The following is a 20,988-nucleotide window of genomic DNA, read 5'->3' as shown; positions in this document are numbered from 1 at the left end:
TGGGTTTCCTCTCCTGTCCCGGGGGAACCCTCTCCATTTTTGCTGCTCCAACTCCGAGCTCTATAAACGAGGACAGACACTGAAGCGCGGACTCACACTGGGAATTGGGAGGCCGGCTGTGTGACAGTTACTAATCGCTCCCTCTCTGGGCCTCTTTATTCTTCCCTATAAAATGAAGGAGCCGGGATGTTCAGTAAATAGATATTAGGTACCTGCCGTGTGCAAGGGACCACAGAGTCCTCTCCAGGTTTCCTTGATTTCTCTTCCTCTTTAACATTTGCAGAGGAGGCTGGAAAGGACCCTTGGGGCTTTTAAAAAATGCTTACTGCATTCTGAAGGACACAGGCTCTAGCACAGCCAGGGGAGGGTTCCCAGGCACTGCTCTGTGAGGCAGACGAAGCCTCACAACAAAGGCCGCCATGGCACATGCAGGAAGCCTGTCTGTCTTTAACAAAGCATTGCCCGTGCACACCAGTAATTGCCTTGTTACGGCCATCGGTGTCATCGTTCATCGGCCGGTCCCCAGAAGGGCCCAGGGGAACAGTTCTGCCTCTGCTAAACCAATATTCCCCACCACAGCCCCCCCGCAGTCCTCCCCTGCAGTTCCCGGTAGAATGAATCCTCTGTCGCTCTTCGCTGAATGATCATGAAGTCATGATTAAACCTCGAGATTTATAGCTTGCTTGGGCTTGAGGAAGCAAGCTGCTCCCGCTGCTAAGGCGTGCCCCCCTTGGCTACCGGGGACAAGGCAGGAGGGAAAGTGCCTGTCCTCAAGCCAAGGGAAGCCTGCTGAGGCAGTTACAGTGTGCGCATTAGCCAAGCTGCAGCCGATGTCACCGGCCCTGCCATCACGGTGGCAGGTGAGAGCAGAGCCTGGCACACACCTGTCCTTGCACACACTTTGTGTCTGATACGGGTTTTTGTCTAGCCTAGAATTCTGTCCTTCCTCATGTGTCCCGGCTGCAAGCATCTCCTGCCCTCGCAGCAGCACCCAGACCTGTGGGGCCTGAACATCATGAGAGATTAGTGTAGTCAGAAGCAAAGATTGCTACGACCGCATGACTACATACTGCACTGTGCCGAGGGCTTCACGTTAGTGAGTGTTCACATTATTTAATTCATTCACATTTTTATTTAGGTAGGAAATTGCAAAATACAAAACTGACCCATATGCATATGCGTGTATGCATGCCTGTTCACGTAAGGGGTACATGTGTACACACATGAGCATGAGGGTGGGCGGACAACCCCCAGGAAGGGGTTAATTCCTCAAGCACCGTCCACCTTTTGTTTTGTTTTTGAGACAGGGTTTCTCATGGCCTGGAGCTTGCCAAGTAGGCTGGACCAGCCAGCTAGTGAGTCCCTATGGCTGCTGGTCTCCACCTCCCCAGCACTGGGTTTAATGTGCCCAGTCCACCACGCTCACTTTTTTCTCTTTACATGGATTCCAGGAACCAAACTCAATCCTCGTTTGCAAGGCAAGCATGTTACTGGTTGAGGCACCTCCCCTGCCTCAGAACTAACCTTTTCAAACGCACTCTGCAGTGCCATTCAGGACATTCCCCACAGCTTGGCACAATGATTCCGTCTCTATAATGCCAACACTTCTTTCCTTTTCTCATCATCCTCGAGGGAAGTCCTATACCCATGAAGCAGTCACCCATTCCCTGAGGTCCAGCAGCTACTCGTCTATTTTCAGGATGGATTTACTTGTTCTAGATATTTCTTACAAATGACGTTATCTCGCACATGGCTCTGTCTTGTGTTCTTGCTTTGGTTGGGACGTCTCTGAGGCTCGCTCTTGCTGTGGTGTGGACCATTGCCCTGGGCCTCTTCAGTGCTAAATTCTATTCCTTAGTGTGGATGGACTTAGTGTGTCCAGCATGTGGGCATCCAGCCATCTGGGGTAGTCATTATCATGATTATATTATCATCATGATTATAGCCACTATCATCATTCTGGATAATCACATCATCTCCCCCAAGGCCCAGGACCCTTCCAGGTAGGGGAAGCAGATGTGGCCAGGCAGCCCGACTACTGTGCTAACAGGGACTGGGACAGGAGCTGAGGTCACAGCCAAGCAGGGGCTACAGCATGAAAGGGGCGTAGGGGCTTTTCTGCCACATCCCAACCGGTGCAGCCAGAGAAGTCCTGTGACTTCCGTGGGGTGGGCGGTGAAGCCCTCTGGTGGATGAGGCCCACTCAGGGTGGACATCAGAAGGCCTGGAAAGTCAGGAGGTTCTTGACAGGGTTTACAAGTATAGACACTTGCACACTCTCATGTATATACATATGCACACGCACACACACACAAACACAGAACTTCACATACATATATATGCACACACATACTCATGCATGCACATGGCCTCACACACAGACACACACACACAGACAAACACAGAACCTCACATACATATATATGCACACACATACTCATGCATGCACATGGCCACACACACACACACACACACACACACACACACACACACACACTGACACACTCGCTCTATCCCTTTGGCTGGATCAGACAGACACACAGGGATAAGTTAGTTGACTCTGGGCTGTAAACTGAGCGACCACAAGGAAAGGAAGGCACATTTATATGGACTATCTGCTAATGTTTACCCTAGGGAGGTTTCCTTCCCAGATCTGGTCTGGTTATCAAGTCTGCTCAAATTGTCACCCCTGGCTGTACCTGGGAGACAGTGTGACTTCAAAAGGGCTCAGCTGTTTCATGGTTTTCCTCCCTGCTTTTATCTTCTCTACACACCTCCGTTTGCCTGCGCTGCCTGAGAGAGACTGGCTGCCAACCTAACAAAAAGATGTAGCACAGAGATTGGCCTCTTTGTTTTCCAGAGGGCCGAAGTGAGTCTGGGCCATCTGGTATGATGGCCACTTAGGTGCCCCAGTCAGCTTTCAAGTGCTCAGTCAGTACCCCTGTGTGGTAGTCCCTTGAGACAGAGGAGAGAACGTAACCCACCCAGAGAGTCCTATTTTGCTGAGTAGAGATCATTGTTTGGGGTGGGGGCTGGAAGATGATTCAGCGGTTAATAGCATTTGCTGCTCTTCAGAGGACCAGAGTTCAATTCCCCTCAACCACAACTGCCTGTCACACCAGCTCCTAGGAATCCAGTGCCCTCGTCTGGACTGTGTGGGCACCTGTTCTCATACACACACACACACACACACACACACACACACACACACACACACACAGACTGGAAGAGCTGGGGAGACAGCTCAAGTTCCCGGTGGTGTGGCAAGGAGGGGGGAGGGGTACTGAGCCTCCCTCCTCCCTGCAGGGAAACACAGCTAGAGAGGTTGGTGGGGGAGCAGAACTCATCTGCAACTGTCCACAGCACTTTCGAATGCCTCTGCTCCTCCCGGCCAGGTCTTTTCTGCCATGAGTGGCTCCCACGTGAGAGAACATTCTGTACCCTCTGACTTAGGGCCTGATGGCATTTTCATGGCCTTACCCTAGATGTCACAGACACGAGGTGATGGTGCTGCCTTGAGTCAGGCGGAGACTCATCTCAAGCTCCTCTGCTGCTCAGAGCTACGGAGAAAATGGGACCATGATCCAGGATGAGAGAGTCAGGTGCAGAGTCTTTGGAAAAGAGAAACCCTGCTGTGAGACTTCTAACTAGACCTTCAAAAGGCAGAGGTCTGGACTGCCAGATTAATTGGATCCACCTTGAAGACACAGGCAGGCACCAGGAAAGCAGAGCTTTGTTTTAGTGAGCACATACACACACCACACACACATCACACACAGCGCTCACACACATACCCCCACACACACCAAATACACACACCACACACGCACCACATACCACACATACACACACACCACACACCATATACACACATACCACACACTAAAGACACACAACACACACTATACACACATATACCACACACACACACACCACGCACCACCACACAAACACATACCACACACATACCACACACACCACATACACATCTTACACACATATCACACACATACACACAAACACATACCACACATACATGCACACACACACATACCCCCCCACACACCAAATACACACACCACACACGCACCACATACCACACACACACATACCCCCCCACACACCAAATACACACACCACACACGCACCACATACCACACACACACATACACACACACACACACACACACACACACACACACACACGCACGCCACGCACCACACACATACCTCATACACACATACCACACATACCACATACACATCATACACACATACACAACACACACCATACACACAAGCACATACTACACACACACACACACTTCCAGGTGCTCTCCCTGTGATGCCTTCCCTTCCTTTTCTCTCTGCTTCCTGGAGAAGCCAGCAGGAGCAGTTTGTTTTCAACTGCTGCAGGAGACTTGAAATATGACGAAGGTGGCACAGGGAACGCTCCCTCCGGCCCTGCCCCGATGGCACGCGCACAGACATAAAAAGCAAACACCATCAGTAACCTGTCGCCGGAACCCGGCAACGAGGCGGGAGTTTTTCTCCCTGCCGGGGCTGTTAGCGGCAATGCATCTCCCCCTGCACTAAGCACCGTCTTTCCCAAGGCTGCATTATAGTGATTTATAAACCCCATTTCCGGGGAAAACGAATAGATCAAAGGGAGGAGAACAGGAAAGGCGACATGAGCAGCTGGCAGAAGATATTGAGGCATGAAACAAAAACACAAGTGAAAAACCAGGCGGTGACACGATCCGCCACTCTGCGCGGCACTTTTATCAGAAAGATATCATAGCAGAATCTCAATTTTCATCCTTTTTTCTCTCTACCTTCACAAGGTGGGGCCTCCTGTCAGTGGCTGGCGTTTGGTATCAGCTCAGGAGCATGTGTGGAAATGGGGCTGTCAGGATCCCACTGCTCGATGTGGGGTGGAGGGTTCTGCCAGGAGGAGGCATCATCTTCCTCACTTGCCAGGGAGGAGCTGGCCCATGTCAGAAGCTCCATCAGCCCTCAAATGCATAAGCCCATAGCTGCTTTCACAGTGGGGCCCACGCAAGGGTCTTTGTAAGGATCTGCCTGGGACCTGTGTAAAATCCGTGACTACAGCAGTGGCTGTCTCCCACTGCCTGGGCAGTAACCGCCCACGTGGAGCTGATGGGACCTGGGGAGGAGGCTCGGGCAATAAAGTACCTAAGCTCAAAATTCAAAACTCACAGAAAGAAAAAATCAGTCCTGATGGCACATACTTGTAATCCCCACACTGTTAGAGGGAGAGAGGACATTTCCTGGAGCTCCCTGCACAGTCAGCCTACTCTGCTTGGTGAACTCAGACCATTGATGACCCTGACTCAAAAAACAAGGTGGACGGTGCCTGAGAAACGACACCTGAGGCTGTCCTGGAGCCTCCTTGTGCACATGCCCACTTGTATATGTGCACACATAAAAGTATGCACACATACAAACATGCACACACATGATCATTCACTCACCAACATGACACACCAACACACACACACACACACACACACACACACACACACACACACACACACACACACGAGAAAGAAGAGTCAGATTCAAGGCAGAAGTGAGCAAGGCTCATCCGGAATGACTTGCTCTAGGAATCCTAATGGTGAAACTTGGGCCGAGTGTGAGAACACAGACAGCCCAGGGGCCAGGGCTCTGCACAGGAATAAAAGACATGGCCTCTACGTGGTTTCTTTAAGAGGTTTGGGGGAAGGCGTCTCTAGAACCTGGTGAGATGCTCAGGAACGGAGATGTCCTAGGCAACCTTCAGGGCGGGTGAGTCAGCCCCAGATCTGGGCCTGCTGAGTAGGGAAAGCGGAATGGGAACATGCTGAGGGCACATCAGACCTGGAAGACTAGGCTGGGAGGCAAATCAAGCTCCTTAGTAACCTGCTTGAGATGACCTTCCCTGTTTCTGGGCAGCTAGGAGCACATAAAAGTATGTTATTTGGTAGTTATTCATTCATTGGCTGTTTCCCCCCCTTCTCCATCAAAATGTAAGCACGAGAATGACGCCTCCTCTGCCCCATTCTTCCTTCCCCAGACATAGACAGCACCTGACACACAGTAGGTGCTTGGCAGAAACTCAGTGGGTGAGTAGATAAATGCATGCATGTCAGATGCCATGCTCACACCTGCCTTTTAAAATCCCCACAGCAACACTCTTAGGAACACTGGATTGACCCTGTTCACAGATGTACAAGCCAAAAGGGGGTTAGCAACCTGCTTATTGTCCACCCTCAATAAGTGGGTGAGTCTGGGTGAAGACAGGCCTGTGGACCTCAAAGCCAGCACTCTAGCCCCTACATTTGAGGGCCTCCCTACAGCCCAAAGTTAGAGCTTAGTGTTTCATGCTAGCAACTGCATTTGGGGACTGGGCAGGGAGCCCTGCTTGCTCTGGCGTCTTCTAGGGTAACAACCCCACGAACTACAAAGCGCTAATGGGTTTCCCTGTGAAGACTTCACCAGGAACAAAGTTACATCCATAATAAGCCCTAACAAAGGTCTTGACCAAGCCTGAAAAGAGAGCAAGGAAGCTGGCCGGTCTGATCCAGCTGTTGCCATCCCCAGTCCACCCCCCATGCTGAATTTTCCTGAGAAGTCTCATTTATCTGCTTCATTTTTAAAGGCCAGCCCAATAAAACAAAATCTATTGCCTGGCTGTAGCTAGGCAGAATTTGCATGTGGGGTCGTGACATTTTTGTGGCGTCTCACTTTGGGTGACCCTGGAATGTTGGAAGCGATCACTCATTTTTGACTCAAAGAGACTTTAAGAGAAGTGCCAGGGCACATGGCTGGGGGCAGGAGCTGGTTTAGCTCAAGGACTGAAGCCCACATGACCAGCTAGCAGCAGAGCCAACAAGCAGCTGACCATCTTGGTCCTCTCCATGATAAAAGCAGTGCTGAATCTTGGCTGAACCTACAGGGTTCTCTCTCTTTCTCTCCTCTCCTCCTCCTCCTCCTCCTCCTCCTCCTCCTCCTCCTCCTCCTCTTCTTCTCTCTCTCTCTCTCTCTCTCTCTCTCTCTCTCTCTCAGAATTTTGTTGTTGTTGTTTTTGTTTGTTTTTTTCAAGACAAGGCTTCTCTGTGTAGCAGTCCTGACTGTCCTGGAACTCACTTTGTAGACCAGGCGGGTCTCGAACTCCCTGAGGTCCAGCCGCCTCTGCCTCCTGAGTGCTGGGATTAAAGGTGTGCACCACCATCGCCCATCTGCGCCACCACTGCCTGGCTCTCTCTCAGAATTTTATAGTTATTTTCATTTTTATTTATGTGTATGTGTGTAGGGTGTCACATACGTTTGGGTACCCATGAAAAGGACATTGTATCCCCTGGGACTAGAGTTACAGGCATTTTGAGAGCTACCTGATGTGAGTATTAGGAAGCTAACCCAGGTCCTCTGCAAGAGCAGCAAACACTCTTAACCACCCAGCCATCTCTCCAGTCCCAACATCTGTCACTTTTCAGAGACCAACATGCCAGCTGTATAATCAGGATTGTTCATTTGCCTAGCTGAAGTCTTCACGGCTGGGGAGATAGATGCTCAGCAAGTACAATGCTAACCTTGCAAGAACAAGGACCCAAGTTTGATCCCCAGGGCCCACATGACAAGGGGCAGATCTCAGGAGATTGTAGCCAGCCAGCCTAGCCTAAGCATCAAGCTCCAGGTCCAAGTGAGAGTCACACACACACACACACACACACACACACACACACACACACACACACCATTTCTAGAAACAGATAGGCCTTCCAGCAGTGTCTCGAAGAGTGTCCTATCAGCTAATCACTCAATCCATAGAAAATAGGATTTGCTGATGGGTTTTCCAGAACACGCTTGCTGCTGAACAACTCGGAGACTTGGACTCCAGCAGCTGCCCCCTTCAGCTGCAGGCAGGAACCTTGGCAATATCCCAGTGCATCTGATGCAAAGAAAATCTTAATTCTACTCTATCCACACAGAAAAGCAGAACCACAATTTCACCCTGAAAGCTGAAAGAAAAGAGCCATCATGCTGTTGGTTTAATACTGCAGAAAGCATCTGGGGTCCACGGAGGACACACCACTTGCCATGTTCAGAATCTTATCTGACTTTTAAGAGATGAATTACAAACCTCCTGAAAGTTGGAGTTTATAATTGAAATATTGATAAACTCTTTCCCATAAAGCAGCTGCTAGATTCTGCATCAGTAACTAGAAAATACACACAAAAATATATATTATAATAATGTTTTTCTCTGTTTAGCCAAGAAATACAACAGCAGAGATTATTGCTTACAAAATAGAAATGCCTTTCCTCAAATTGGATAGGAAAAAAAAGAACCCTGATAAATTACGATGCCCTAAATTCCAAAGAATGTGCATCAATTGTTGAGGGTGTTGTCGACGTCCCTCTGGACAGCCGGCTGATTGGGACTGTAATTTATAATTATTGTGTTCTGGTGTAGATATGAAGGCTGACAAAATGCAAATCTATTAGCAGAAACATCTTCCTTTCTCCGAACCAGGAAGGGACAAAAGAGACCGCCATAAATTACAAAAGGAAATGAACGGTTCTACTATGCTCACAAGTCAACACAAAAAGGTAATTAAGAAAGGAAATGCCTACTCCCCAGGCCTTCTGCATCTTGCCACAGAGACTATGAATTGCCACAAAAACAGCTGGGAAGGCATAAGATTGGGATCTATGCCTTGGGTTTCTGGCCCCAACACAGGCTGTAGCCCTTTTTGTGAAGGCAAGGCACCACCAGTATTAATTTATAAGATTTAGCATGTGTGTGTGTGTGTGTGTGTGTGTGTGTGTGTGTGTGTGTGTGTGTGTATGAATGTGGCATGCACGCGCGCACACGCTCGTCTCATCTTCCTTCCACTTGGGCTCCCTGAGTGTTGTGAAGTCCAAGACCCTCTGGGCTGGAGTTAGCTCTGGACCTGACCCCTGCACAGCATGAGGCACCAGCCCACTGATGGACATGTCACACTCATGAGTGTCTCCACTACGTAGCCAGCTAGACTCTGCCTCCCCGATAGTCCACCAGGAGCTGAGTCCCAAACTTCAGCTCCCTGCACATTCCTGACCCCTGGTGGAGGACCTGGTGCTGGTAGTAGCTGAACAAATGATTCTTTGGGGAGCAAAACAGAGAAGGTGGCTTCTTAAGACCAGAAACTCCTGATCAGATTTAACTCTGCCTTTTCCTTTCCTTCACCTGGGCCACCCTGACCTGGCTTATGGAGTGCGCACATACACACACACACACACACACACACACACACACACACACACACACACACACCAGGCCTCTAGCACTCCAGGTGACCAAAATGCAAACAGGGTGTTCTTCACACAACAGGGCCAGGGGACTGGGGCTGCCTGTCCCAAAGGGCTCACCTCACACCAGTACATGCCACTGCAGGGCTGTCTTGGGAGCAGGTTTCATCTACCTTAGGAAGACCCTCAGAAGAATTCTGCCACGGCCCCTTCACTACAGCTCAAAGCAGCCTGGAGGAGACATGAACGTATGACCAGCCTTGAAGGCCTGGGGGGCCCTAAGAAGCTTTAAGTGGAGGGAGTGGAAACGGACTTAGTGATTCCTGTCGAGTGTGGGGATGGGAAGAAGCCTGGGGCAGGTGGAGAGGTATGATAGGAAGCAATTATGAGTATCCCTGGGCGGGGGGGGGGGGGGGGGGGGGGGGGGGGGTTGGGGGTTGGGGGTGTGCAGAGGGGCGGGGGGGGGGGGGGGGCAGAGGCCCTGACATTACAGGGACGGGGGAGATGCTACAAAGGGTCACAAAGGCAGGAGGAGAGAACCACAGAGGGGACATACACTAGTGAAAGTGATTCCCGAGTGCACTCCACATCCGCACACATACACATAGACATGCACACATACAAACACACATATGCACACACATACATGATATGCAAATACATACATACATGCAGACATTCACACACATATATACACATTAACACAGACAAACACATACACACATTTGCCTACACATGCCCCTCACAGTGCACAGTAAGTAAGTCTGCCCACAAAACGATGACTCTCCGAAAGGCACAGGCCTTCGCCCTCCCGATTGACTGTTAAGCCTTCAGCTCGCAAGAGCAGCATTCTGGGAGACCCACTCACTGCTCACGGGCAACAGAACCCTGATCTCTGCCCTGACAGGCTCTAAGTGGGATTCTCCCCTCTACGCTGTCATTGACACAGCTGCTTGAGCCAAATCCTGCTGCGCATCCTCTGCTCTTTCCCCCACACCCCCTGCCCAGCCAGGCTACTCAAGCCTTCCCCAACCCCCCTATGTACCTGTACCTCTCCAATCAGGATCCCTCTGTAGCCACAGGGTCTTGCAGAACATCACATCAGCTCATTTCACACCCCCACTTAACCCCTTTAGAAGCACCCCGCAATCCACAGAATCTGAACGAGATTTCCAAGCAGGTGTGTTGGGCCCGGTCGTGGGCTGCCAGACCACTAGCGCTCACTGCCTGCTCTTCTGCCCAGTCGTTAGCTGTGTGTTTATCTGTTACCGATCCATGTCTCTCTTTCCCATCTCTGAAGGGGATAACAGGAGGGCCTCCCTACAGACGCTTGGTGCCCGAGCACAGGTTTTAATGGGCTCTGGCTGCCCTCACTGTTTATGTTACTCATGGTCCGCAGCTCCTCTCCAACCCAGCTGCAGAGCACCTGGGCTTCTCACCCAGGCTGAGCATTCTTCCTGTTTCTCCGTGCCGTATTTCCTTTGCCTGAAATGTCCTTCCCACCACGTTTGCCTACCAAGCTCCTAGTCACCCTCCAAAACAACACCCAAGCACCAAAGTTAAAAGGACTGGCAGCTGCAGGCAGTGGAGGGCATATGAAGCACCCGGAACCCTCCCACACTACAGGTGGGAGCAGGCATTTTGGAAAACAGTAAGAACAACTGCATGGAGTTAAACTAACAGTTATTAGGGAACCTAGGACTCTCCTCTGCCCTCTCTTTACCTAGTGGATATGAAAGCACTTGCCCACAAATGTCCATGTGGAAAGGCTTCAAGGTATTGTTCATAACCGCCCCAGTGGTAGCAAGCCAGACACCCCATTGCCTGGGTGAATGAAAAGTAAACTGTGGTATGTCCATACAAAGGACAACTACTCAGCAATAAAAGAACAAAGTGCTAATAACACCAAATGCCAATGGAAGAGGCCAAGCCTAAGATTGTCCGTGCACTGTTTCCATCTACAGAAGGTTCTAGAAGAGACAAAGCTGTAGTGGCAGCAAGTAGTTCTATATCATCTGAATTACTCAAATTGAGCAAACCATATCCTCACTGTGGGTGGAATCTTTTTTGCATTTTGGAAATAATACCTTACATCGGGAGGGAGACATCTGGAATTTACCCTCCCGACGGGGTCCTTGGGAGTCCTCTTGCTCTGATTCGTTTCCAGGCAACCCCATCCTTGTCGCATCCCAGGTGTAGAGCTTTACCTGCAATTTTCCCATGGGATGTGGTGGGGCTTGGGTGAGGGTCTGGTGACCCTAGAGGCAGGCCCTCAGCTCCCGTGGAGTGCCACGGATTTCACTAACAGGGCACTGAGTCTGCCCCTCATTTCCTCCTCAGAGGCAGGAGATATGAGTTACTGTCCCAGCTTTATGTGAAGATTCCGAGCTGGGCACGGTGGTGGAGCCCCAGTCTAGACTGCACAAGGCCCTAGATTCATCTCAGCACCGACCGAGAGAAGCCTGAAGGTGGAGCCATGCTCAATGGACACCTGCTAGCATCAGACAGCTAGGTATGGAGCTGTGCTGCAGAGACCAGTCTGCCGGTCAGAATGACAGCCGAGGACTGTCCAGACAAAAGGACCATGGGAGCTCTCCTTTCCTGTCTCTTCATCCGAGGCCACAACCTTTCCCAGGATTACAAGTAAAGACGTGTGGCATACATGTGCTGTGTGTACATGTGCGTGTCTGTATGTTCTCCATCTCCATAACCTCCGTCCTCATTTCCAAATTAAACCAAAAAGCTAAATTAGTCTTTGTCCCAGAAGACCGGGACTATGTTGCACACATGTAGCACCTCCCAGTTGTCATCTAATTAAGCTGTGGTCCCAGACAAAGCACCTAACAGTGTCACTACTGTCGATGGCAGGCACCACCACCCCACCACCCCCAGTAACTCCCACTATAGACTACAGCAGCTCAGCTCACTGCAAAACAAATACCATAGCTGTTGGGTAAACTGCATGCCTAAGCAGGCCTCTCCTTCGGCAGGTGACCTTTGAATGTTGCTGCACAGCTTTATAGAGGAATAGTCTAGGGCAGGTCCTAGAAACAGCGCAGGTTGATTCTTGAATCAACCCCATTTTCTAGTGTGTTCTACCTTTTGGCAGTCTGGAATACCCCTTTCCAAGTTGGGGCCATAGCTCAGTTGGTAAAGTGTTTGCCTTGTGAGCACAAGGACTCAAGTTCAGTCTCCAGAGTCCACATATCCAGGCTTGGGAGACTGGAGGATGGCTCCGTGGTTTTATAGAGGTTTACAACCCTCTATACCTCCAACTCCAAGGGATCCTTTTCCTCTGGCCTCTGTGGATACCTGCACTCACATGCACATAACCACATGCACACACACATACACACACACACACACACACACACACACACACACACACACATATAAAATTTAATAAATAACAATCCAAGCTAGGTATGGTACTTCACATGTTCTAATCCCAAAGCTGGGGAAACAGACAGGTAGATCCCCAGGATATTTGATGCGGCCCAGGCCAGTGAGAGGACCCCCCACCCTCTCTCTCAAAAATAAAAATAAAGTTGAAAAGGTGGATGGTACCTGAGACTGTCCTCTAGCCTCCGCATATACCTGTACACACTCGCTCATGCATCCACACAAGGGACAACTTGTAGAACTGAAGCCCAACTCCCACTGAGGTTTTAGAATCCAAACCTTTAATGCAAAGGACGTCATAGAAAGGGACAGACCGCAGGCAGGGACAAAAGAGGGGAGGAAATGTTCACTGATTCTGACACTGTGATGTAGCCATTGTGGAAAACCCTGTATGAGTTTGCCCAAAACTTAAAGATAGAGTTACCTACCATATGGCCCAGTATTTTAGTCTATGTTCTATTGTCGTGAAGAGACACCATGACTATAGCAACTCTTATAAAGGAAAACATTTCACTGGGGCTGCCTTACAGTTTCTGAAATTTCTATTATCCTCATGGCAGGAGGCATGGCAGTATGCAGGCAGACATGGTGCTGGAGAGGTGGCTAAGAGTTTTACATCCAGAGATGCAGGCAGCAGGAAGAGGGGGAGACACTGGGCCTGGCTTGAGCATCTGAAAGCCCAAAGCCCGCATCCAGTGACACACCTCCTCCAACAAGGCCACACCTCCTCCAACAAGGACATAGGTCCTGATCCTTTCAAATAGAGCCACTCCCTATGAGCCTATTGGGGCCATTTTCATTCAAACCACCACACCTAGCAACCCCCCTTTTCGGAATCTCTCCAAAGTTAAAATCAGTAGCTCAAAGACACCTGTGCTTCCATGATTCTTCCAGTCTTAGTTACAAGATATCACCAAGATATGGAAGCACCATAAGTGCCAGTCAAGAGGTAATTGAATGAAGAAAACCGGGTGTGTGCACACAGAGAACATCATCACCCATCCTCAGCAAAGGAAGAGGTCATTTGTAGCAACATCTTGCGAAGAGAAATAAATGTGGTGAAGAAAGATCAATACAGCCTTATGATGGTTTTAATTGTCAACTTGTCATAATCCAGAATCACATAAGAAGAGTCTCGGTCAAGGATTTTCTAAATCGGGTTGGCTTGTGGGCATGGCTGTGGAATGTTGTTTTAAATATAGTAATTGATGTGGGAAGATCCAGCCCACTATGGGCAGCACCATTCCCTAGGCAGGGAGTGAGCCTGGACTGTGTGACCTAGAGAGGGGCTGAGCACTAACAAGTATGCATTGTCTCTCTGCTCTTGACCGTGGATGTGACAGTGGCTTCAAGTTCTTTCTATGGCATCTCTGCAATGACTGTCACCTGGAGTTGAGAGCTAAAATCAACCTTTTCTTCATTAAAATTGCTTTTGTCAGGGTGTTTTTATCACAGCAACAAAAACACAGCTAGGACAGACATGATCTAATTTAAACGTGGAATTTTTTTGTTTGTTTGTTTATTTGAGACAGAGTTTCTCTGTATATCCCTGGATGTCCTGGATCTCACTCTGTAGCCAGGCTGGCCTCGAACTCACAGAGCTCCACCTGCCTCTGCCTCCTGAGTGCTGGGATTAAAGGAAACGTGGAATCTTAAAAGGTCAAACTCACAGCATTAGAGAACAAAGGTGGTGCCTAGGGACTGGGGGTGGGAACTAGAGAGATGTCAATCAAAGGACATAAAATCTCCATTATATGCAGTGGTAAGTTCTGGGTGGCTGGTGGGTGACACAGCGAATGATACAGCACCTGCCTTGTTGTCATTTGTCTTGTGGCTCTGGGGATTGACTGTAGGATCTCACTCATGTTAGGCAAGTGTTCCATCACCAAACTACCTGTGTGTGTCTGTGAGGGGACATGTGCATGTGAGTCCTCAGAGTCCAGAAGAAGGTGTCGGAGCCCCTGGAGCTGCAGTTACAGGCAGTCATGAGCTGCCTATCCTTTCTTACCCACTGAGTCATCTCTCCAGCCTCTTGTGGTGTTTTCTCCCCTTTTTTCATTTTGTGTACGTGCATGTGTTTGTTTGTGTGTGTGTGTGTGTGTGTGTGCATGAGCATGGTACATGTGTGTTGTGTACACGTGTGTGTGTGTGTGTGTGTGTGTGTGTGTGTGCAATGCATGCAGGTGTGTGGGCGGGCAATGGCCAGTAAAGCCCAGTGTCCTGTTGTAAAACTCTTTGACAGGATTCCTCACTGAACCTGGAATTGGGCTGGCAGCAAGCACTGGCGTTACGGGCACATGTGTGGCCATGCCTGGATTTTTATGTGAGTGCTGGGATCTAAGCTCAGACCCTCGCTGGCATTGGTGGTGCAGCCTTTAAAACCAGCACTCAGGAGGCAGAGGCAGGCGGATCTCTGGGTTCAAAGCCAGCCTGGTCTACAGAACGAGTTCCAGGACAGCCAAGGCTACACAGAGAAACCTTGTCTCAAAAACCTCAGATCCTCAGGTGTGTGCAGAATTCTGACCCAGAGAGCCGTCTCTCCAGCCCCTCTGCCTCTCATCTTTACCAACTCCTGAAGCCTAAAATCTGTGTACGTGTGTATGAGTCTTTTGTCTGTATGTATGTCTGTTCACCTCTTGCATGCCTGGTGCCTGTAAATGCCATAAGAGGGTATCAGGTCCCGTGAAACAAGACAGTTGTGAGCTGCCATGTGGGTGCTGGGAATTGAACCCAGGTCCTCTGGAAGAGCAGCTAGTACTTTTAACTGCTGACCCATGCCTCCAGCCCTCTAAGTGACTAAATTTTTTTTTTTTTTTCGAGACAGGGTTTTTCTGTGTAGCTTTGCGCCTTTCCTGGAACTCACTCTGTAGACCAGGCTGGCCTTGACCTCACAGAGATCTACCTGCCTCTGCCTCCCAAGTGCTGGGATTAAAGGTGTGCGCTGCTGCCACCGCTGCTGCCACCGCCGCTGCCGCCACCGACACCACCACCACCCAGAGTGACTAAGTTTTTAGGAATCCCTCCTCCGCCTGCTTTTCATTACTGACTACCCAGCAGGTGGCCCCTTCTGTGTTCACAGCACCTGGGAGCACAGCAGTGGTTAAAGAGAGCCCTGCTCACACACGTGGAGGGTAACACAATGAGAAGGATGGCCAAGACCAACACAACCCAACAACAGGGCATCCAGATCGCAAGGTCGGGAATGAGGCCTGATACCCCCGCTGCGTCTAGAGCCCCTCCTCCCCTGAGAGCACCCCAGAATGAGGCCTGATACCCCCGCTGTGTCTAGAGCCCCTCCTCCCCTGAGAGCACCCCAGAATGAGGCCTGATACCCCCGCTGTGTCTAGAGCCCCTCCTCCCCTGAGAGCACCCCAGAATGAGGCCTGATACCCCCGCTGTGTCTAGAGCCCCTCCTCCCCTGAGAGCACCCCAGAATGAGGCCTGATACCCCCGCTGTGTCTAGAGCCCCTCCTCCCCTGAGAGCACCCCAGAATGAGGCCTGATACCCCCGCTGTGTCTAGAGCCCCTCCTCCCCTGAGAGCACCCCAGAATGAGGCCTGATACCCCCGCTGTGTCTAGAGCCCCTCCTCCCCTGAGAGCACCCCAGAATGAGGCCTGGTATCCCCCCCCGCTGTGTCTAGAGCCTCTCCTCCCCTGAGAGCACCCCAGAAGCACAAGGGGGGGGTGAAAGGGGTGAACTGGCAGAGGCTCTTATCGGCTCTGTTTTCAAAACAAACCAGTAACCTGGACACTCAGGTCTAGGGACCCATCACTGACAGGCGGCGCAGGAAGGCAGGAGCAACTGCTCATCAGGGGATGGAGGATGCTCTGACGCGCCTCCGTTTTTTGTGAGATGGAAAAGGTTCTGGAGCTGTGCAGTGGAGACGGCTACAACATAGAAATGTATTCGCTGCCTTTGAACTGTACGTAGAAAATGGGTCAGATGGAAATTAATTTCCTTTTGACGTAAGCTTCCAGTCCAGGCTGGCCTTGAACTGTGGATTCTCCTGCCTCTGTCTCCCCGGGGCTGGAAACACAAGCGTGCATCACCATGTCCCGCAAGACAGCAGAGTCTATGCCAAGGACAATTTACTGCAATTCTTTTTTAAATTACAGGGAGTTGGGACATTGGCTCTGTCTGTAAAGTACTTCCCCCATAAGCATGAGGATCTGAGTTCCGATTCCCAGTGATCAAGTAAAGCAAAGGAACAAACAAATAAATGTTTTGTGAAAGGCAGACGAGGCACTCACACCTGCAATCCCAGCACCAGGGAGCAGAGGCCGGAGGTCCTTGGGGCTCACTGGCCAGCCAGCCTAGCCAAATCAGTGAGCTCCCGGTTCAGTGAGAGATCTGTTTCAAAAACTAAAGAAGATGCCCAATGTTGTGCACACACACACACACACACACACACACACACACACACACACACACGCACATGCACATGCACACGCACATGCACACGCACCACACACGTGCACACGCGCGCACGCGCACATGCACACATGCTCACCTGCATGCACAAGCAACACACAGAGACAATTTTTAAGAAGAGGGTAGAGTCAATAAGCGAAGGAACTAGTATTTCCCCTGCAGTGACAGCAGTAACAGACACGAACCCTGCAAGATTTGGGGTGACACAGCAAGGCCCTCAGCCAGCCCACAGGGCTCCTCGCCCTCACCATCTCGCCTTGGCCATCTCTCCTGAACCTGACCTTGGGTCCTCCCGGAACCTATGCTAACCTGGAAACAGATCCCATGCTTGCTGTGACACATCGGATGAGTCCAGAGCCTGTCTGCTTCTTCTCTCCGCTCCATCTCTTTTCTGGCAAGGATCCAGCCCATAATTAGGCAGCCTCCCAGAGGAGGCAGAGTACTTCCTGCCCAAATGACAAGCTGTGGATTATGCAGATCTTTCCAGATGTGGCATTTGTCTCCCTGGCAATGCTGCAGGTGGCTTTAGGTTTGCTTGGCTGGAAAGCTCCATCTGATGCCTCTTCCTCACAAATGCCTCCCTCCACTGCATCTGCTAATGCCCAGGGCTTCCGCTGGCAAACTCGCTTTCCTCTGCTCTGGAAGGTCCCCCGGGTGGGAAGCAGCCAGGGGAAGGCTGTTTATGAAGGAGGGGGCACGCTGAGCCCTTCGCCCTCACGACTGCTCAGCTCTCATCTCTGGGGTGTCCACGCACCTGCATCTAAGGCCCCGGAGACCCACGACCACCTCCCTGGAGCCCACTGCAAAGCTGACAATAAATGGCTGGTGAATGAACTCAATGAATGATTGGATGAAATGGGCAATGAGCCCCGAGCTGATGCTGATTCCACGAAGCAATATGGGTACAAAACGCACGCTTTGCAAACCAAACGAGCCACTCTCAAGTGCCAATATCTGCTATTCAAGTGTGCCTGGGAGTTCATGCATGACACTTGGAGGTCTGTTTTCACGGTGACTCTCTGAGTGAAGCCTCCCAGCCACACAGTTTTCCCTTCTCAGAAACAGGTCTACCAAGTTTGTGGTGGACATGGGAAAACTGCTCCCCACATACAACCAAATGACAGAACTGACATCTTGACAATTCAGTAATCTAAGCTGAGTCTTGCTGCTTCGTGAAGGGACGGTTCCCCAAGAGAGTCTGTCTCACACGGGAGAAACTCACAGCTGTTTTAAACTGAAACAAAACGGAATGAGTATGGATTCCATTGATAAATGGAATAAATGGTGTTATAAATAATAAATAAATAATGAATAAATGGTGTTATATCTAAATTTTAAACATCTGTTTATTTTGTGTGCATGTGTGTGCACACACACATGCACAAGCCACAGCACACATGTGGAGGTCAGAGAACACCTTGCAGGAGTCACTTCCTCTCCTCCCACCACACAGGTCCTAGAGATTGAACTCATGTCGTCACACTTGGTGACAAGCCCCTTTACATGCTGAGCCATCTCATTAGCCCCCCCCCAAATTGTAAAAATAAAATAAAATGAAAATTTTAAAAGGGCTGGAGAGCTGGTTCAGCACTTCTGAACACTTCCTGCTCTTGCAGAGGACCTGAGTTCAGCTCCCAGCACCCACACAGTGGCTCACAACCATCCATAACTCCAGCTCCAAAGAATCTGATCCCTGCTTCTGACCTGGGAGGGCACCAGGCACACACAGGTGCTCAAACACATGCGCAGGTAAAACACTCATACACATAAAATAAACAAATCTAAAAAATATTTTTTTAAAAAAGCGAGAGAGAAGTATGTGGGGAGGAAAGAATGGATGCACACTGCCCATGCTCAGCAAGGAAGGCCACAACAAATGGCTAATGTGTGGCGAGCAAATTCCACTTCCACTTACTAAACTGGGCAGGATTACCCCTCTATATAAAATAACTATGAGGGCCAGCCCCGGTGATGCACACACTGAGAAGGCAGGAGCAGGTGGATCTCTGTGAATTCCCGGCCAGCCAGGGCTCTACAGTGAGATCCTGTCTAAAACAAACAAACAAACAAACAAAAAACCAGAAACAATCTATGAGATAAGGTTTATGTGACTGGAAAGTGATGCAGGATAGATTATAACAACACAGCTATGGTTTCCTCTTTGGATAAATGCCACCAGGATACTAAAGTCACTCTGTCCAGATGAGGAATACCACCCCCACAGCCCAGGATTCCACTTGACTGTGTGGCTTCCCTGAAGGTTTGCAGACTCCCAGGAGAGAGCACAAACTTTGTCGGACTTGGTCCCTGTGCTCCGAGTACCTGGAAATTCCCAGGACCTAGTCAAGCAGGTGCCGGATAGGTGACCAGCTACCACCCAGGAGTATCATTAAGCCTGAGTGAGAGGCAGGGGGTCTGGGGCCAGCTCTGAGCTTCTGCACCTGATTACACCTGAGGCTTTGCTGGATTTGAGACATCTTAATGTCATGTTTCTAACAGGGCTCAGGGTGTGTAAGCCACTGTCCCAGTCCCCATGTCTACCCTTGAAGGAGCAAACACCAGGCATGACAGACTCCCTCCCTCCCCCAACCCCCGCCCCAGCCTTGTTTTTAAAACAAACAACAGCTTCCCAATGTGCTCTGAGCTTTTGAACCTGGTGTTTGTCTCCCTCTAAGTCCCTGCTCACTCTCTCCTCCTCCCACGGAGGCCGACTAAGCCCTTCTTGTTGTTTCTTGGAGAAGGCTGATTAAGGTAATTGGCAACTTTTTCCCGTGATTCCAAGGTAAGCTGTCATTTCAAGGAGAAGCCGTCCACTCCAATTCAGAACACCCATTTTTCGATGTTTTCTTCTCTGCAGCGGGAGAAGAGAGGAGAGGGGATCTGTGGCCCCCCAAAGAAACACATTCCTCGTCTCCCTTTGTGTTTCTGAGTGTGTAAACTCAGCTGGAATCACAGCTAATAAATAGGTCATCTTGTACTTTCAAAATAAAAACATACCGTATTTCAGTGGAATAGCGGCTGTACGTTAAAAAGCTGTCAACTTCACTACAATTTCCCTGAACCCTGCACTGCGGAGAGATGCCTTGTCACTCAGAGCCCAGCGCATTTTTACTGAAATATCTCCTTGACTGCGTAAATAATGAGCAGAACTGCATGGAAATATCCAGGCCCACAGCCACCTTTCTCCATTCTCCGAAGAAGCCATATGCAAATGACGCAAATGACAGGTGGAGGCGGGTCCTGCTTCTCAACAGTTCACTTTGAAAACAAAGGTGGCCTGTCCTACCACCCCTGCCTGGTAGTGTGTATTTCGGGTGCAGTGCGGAGGGGTAAAGAGAGAGAGTGCAGAAACAGCCATCTCTGCGAGTTTCGAATCAAGGAGGCTGGACTGCCATTCAACAGCTATTCATTCACCACTCCGGGGCTGTGGCAAAAAAAAAAAAAAAAAAAAAGAAAAGAAAAAGAAGAAGGAGGAGGAGGGAGGGAGGGAGGGAGGGAGGAAGGAAAGGAAGGAAGGAAGGAAGAAAGAAAGAAAGAAAGAAAGAAAGAAAGAAAGAAAGAAAGAAAGAAAGAAAGAAAGAAAAGAAAAGAAAAGAAAAGAAAAGAAAAGAAAAGAAAAGAAAAGAAAAGAAAAGAAAAGAAAGAAGCCACAGGATATATTTGTTAAAAAAAGAATGGCCCAGACCCCAGGAGGCGTTTATGATAACAGGCAGTCCACACACCTGCAGGGCTCAAGACCCAGGTTTAAGAATTGCTATAGGCTCTTTTCCTTGTGCAGGTCTTGTTGAGGTGAATGCACTGTTGAGATTTCCTGGGTACCGCTTTCCTCCTATATCAACACTGCTTCACAGCAGATGTCC

General features: G+C 49.9%; 1 protein-coding gene across 1 annotated transcript in view; it reads right to left on the bottom strand.

Annotated features, from left to right (window-relative positions):
• Cfap77 (cilia and flagella associated protein 77) overlaps window positions 1-20,988 on the bottom strand; it is a 128,602-nt gene that overhangs the window by 86,372 nt on the left and 21,242 nt on the right. The window lies entirely within an intron of this gene.

Source organism: Peromyscus maniculatus, chromosome 4, assembly GCF_049852395.1.
Source record: "Peromyscus maniculatus bairdii isolate BWxNUB_F1_BW_parent chromosome 4, HU_Pman_BW_mat_3.1, whole genome shotgun sequence".
Taxonomy (NCBI): Eukaryota; Metazoa; Chordata; class Mammalia; order Rodentia; family Cricetidae; genus Peromyscus; species Peromyscus maniculatus.
The sequence above is the reverse complement of the archived record's forward strand: the minus strand, read 5'-3'. Positions and strand labels throughout refer to the sequence as shown.